The following is a 3,544-nucleotide window of genomic DNA, read 5'->3' as shown; positions in this document are numbered from 1 at the left end:
ATTATCTGAACCGGTCCCGGGGCCTCCCCCTAGGACGACCCAGCCTCAAATGAGTACCTGGTGCGGTGTGCAAACGTTGCCAAATAGGGAGACAAAGGCGGCCGGGCGTAGTGTCTGCCACCCACCCCATCGTGTGCCGTGCTGGCCGTAATAGGTGCTCGCAAACAGCACTTGCCTCAACTTATACTCTTAGGTTTTTTTCGGTAAAGTCACGTAGGTAAAAAAAATTTAAAATTAATAAAAAGTAAAATAAAAATCACGACGTTTCGGAGGCAACACAAGCTTCCGTCTTCAGGTGGAACCGTCATAGCACGCTTGCTGTATCAAGTAAACTGTCTGTTCAGGGCTATACGGGGGATCTTTGTCTTTTGTGCAGCAGGGTACGTGGTCCTGGCCACGCACCCCATCGTGTGATGTGCCGGCCTTCATAGGTGCTCGCTTACAGCACTTGTCCCAGAAGTCGGTTGATGCTATACGGGGGATCTTTGTCTTTGTTACACCTATGCATGCCTCTTGCATGCGTGTTACATACACATCGCTGTGTATGTGAGTGGGCGGTATACGAACTTGTAACTGAGAGACAACTCATCATGGCGGGATGTTAACTCCCTCGCCTGGTGTGTCGGAGGTCGTGGGATTCCAACCCTGACACCTGTTGTATATTTGGAGTTTTCGTGTCTTTCTCCCTCTCTTTCTCTCCCCGTGGTCGCGTGCATGGTTTTTTTCCGGGCCCTCCGATTTTCCCCTCCACATTTAGAAACACGCGTTTCGAGTGTCTGGCTGCTGTACATTTGCACGTAATAAGCCGACTTCGTTGAGCTATCATCTGTGGTCAGGTCGCTGCTAAATATAGCTCAGTGGGCCTTGCCTGGTAAAATAGAAACATAGTTTATAACTTAATTTGGAGCTTTCGTGACTGCAGGAATTACTCTTTGGTTCTTTCGGTAAAGTCACGTCGCATAGCCTGGTCGATTACGTATTTCAAAGATTGCTAAGTTAGAATTTAAGTGTGAAAATTCCAAAGAGAGACAAAACATTAAACAAGAGGAACGGAGACACACAGACAGATCAGAACATAAGAACGACAAAAAACGAGTGGAGACAGAAACAGTACACTAAATACACAGGCAGAGAAAACAAAAAACCCAGAGAGAAAGAAATAGATAAACTTGAAACTTCCCCGTAGAAGTGGTTCAATCTTAATTTGGAGCTTTCGTGACTGCAGGAATTACTCTTTGGCTCTTTCTTTACCGAAAGCACCAAAGAGTGCATAGTTTATAGTTTACACCGGGAAAATATGGTGTAGGCATTCAGCCCGAGTACATTATTGCAAAATATACGCTGCTGGTGGCGACTCGAGCACTGAAATATACGCAGGCTCTTCAGGAGCTGCTGAATGGGGTTTTTGTTGTTGTTGCTGTTGCATAGATCGTTTCATCGTCTGAACATCGCCTATAATTGCAAAACCACCCGACAATGCTGCTCCCCCGATCTCGGCACGTCTCAGAGGCTAAGCACGCCCTGAGCCTAGATTGCGCTCGGATGAGCCGCCGTCCAAATGCACGTATCAAACGACTGCTGAAGAGGCTGCTGGAGGGGCCGATGTTGTCGGCAGAGGGCACAGCAGAATAGTCAAACGTTGTAACTGTGATGTGCTCTAACACAGCGAGATGACCCCTTTTCTGGGGGTGTGCGAGACATGGGCCAGATTGTTTTTTTGCTACGAGGTGAATCATCGAAAGCACAAATTTAACACGGGCACGTAAGTCCAACTTACTTTGTTTCATCAAATCCCTTTGTAGTTGATAATTGTTTTTTTACCCTTTTATCTGGCAACAAAACTGACACCTTTTTTACGAGGAGTCATGTTTGCATAGACCACAATACCTGCAGTCATAATGCAAACAAAAAACATAACTCTGATAATGTATGCACTGTCCTTGAAGTTGATTGGTCCACACCCGAGACAGCTTTCCTTAGAGCCTAGTCTCACATGGGTTGAAACCAGATAACGCCAAAAGGCGCACAACTCAAAGACAATGCACCATCAGAGTATGAGAGCTCGGGGTAAGCATTTACACCATTGGAACCTCATTTGCCAGTAAAAAATATGATCATTGGTTTTTTACCCTTCTATCTGGCAATAAAACTGACACCTTTTTACAAGGAGTCATGTTTGCATAGACCACAATACCTGCAGCCATTAACATTATACATGGTTTCACGATTGAGAACCAAAGGGGTACGAGGCTGCAGTGAAGTTGAAGAACGTCTGTGCTTCCCGTCTTCATTAACACACCCCCCCACTGACCAGCGAGGTGAAATATGGTCAAATAGTCCCCAACGACCAGCTCGACTGTGGAGAAATCCCTCATTCAGCCGTGCGTGTAAAATGTGATGAGGCCTGTGCGTCTCGCGAGACAATTATTTTGCGCCTTGCGTGGTCCGCTGTGGGGCTTGCAAGCGCCTAGAATGAATTCGTCCCAATTCTTGAGTGGCAATCCTTGCCACAGCCATTGCAAGTGAACTATGGTGACCGAGCCAGATGTGTTTATGGCTTTTTATCTACGCAGCTCACTCTTGGTCTGCCGCGCGGTGTGTCCTTTCTCCTCGCCTCTCCTGAGGCCTGTAAAATGTAAACATCGTATGATATACATTGCATCCCTTTTGGAAATATTTCAAATTATGCTGTTTTTACTTGAGAATTCGTTGTTTTGCTCTTCCGATTTAAGCAAAGGCATATATTAAAAAAAATGAACCCGTAAAAACAAAGTTTTTCACTATAAATCCTTTATATGCGTGGCGGCTAGAGTCCTCTCGTCCTCTGGCTTGAGATGGCTGCCACCTATGGGTCAGATGATTGCCTGCCACCATTAAGCAATTGGTAATTAAATATCATTTCTTTTTTCCTAAAAAGTGTAAAATTTTGGGAAAAAATTTTCACGAAAATAAATTGTCACGCACAACGAGTCTGTGTGCAAAATGTCAGCTCGATTGGATCACGGGAAGTGGGTTAAAAAATGACCGAAAGATTTGCACGGTCGTAAGCGTGCAAGCAAGCAAGTTAACTTAATATAAAGGATTTAAAAAGCGAGGTAATGGAACGAACCAAGGTGTTATTGGGTTTAAGTGACCTAGATGAATGGAAAATGCACCACCTGCGCCCCCCACTGTACCACATTGTTGTGTTTTTATCCGCCCAATGCGCTCCGCTCGTTGTTGTGAGCGTCGCTCCTCCGCCCTCCGTTGTTGCTGGAGGGCGACTGCCTCCAACTGCCCAGTAGCAGCAGCAGCGTCCTTCACGAGCCTCCTCCACAGAGGTCGAACTTAACACCTCTGCCGCCTGTCATCGGCAAGTCCACTCAGCTCCAAATCTCACGTAACACATCAAGCCACCTATATTTTTTTTCGCCTGTTCTGTGCCTGTTTAGCCCCCCCTATTTCCAACAAACAAAAAACGCTTAAGCATATGGTATTGGCTGGCCTGCCGGAGGTGCTTACTGGAAGGACTGTGTCCAGATCGTTCAATGATATGTGAGTTCCG

This window comes from Lampetra planeri, chromosome 27, assembly GCF_965212315.1.
Source record: "Lampetra planeri chromosome 27, kcLamPlan1.2.h2, whole genome shotgun sequence".
Classification (NCBI taxonomy): Eukaryota; Metazoa; Chordata; class Hyperoartia; order Petromyzontiformes; family Petromyzontidae; genus Lampetra; species Lampetra planeri.
Note: the sequence above shows the minus strand (reverse complement) of the source record.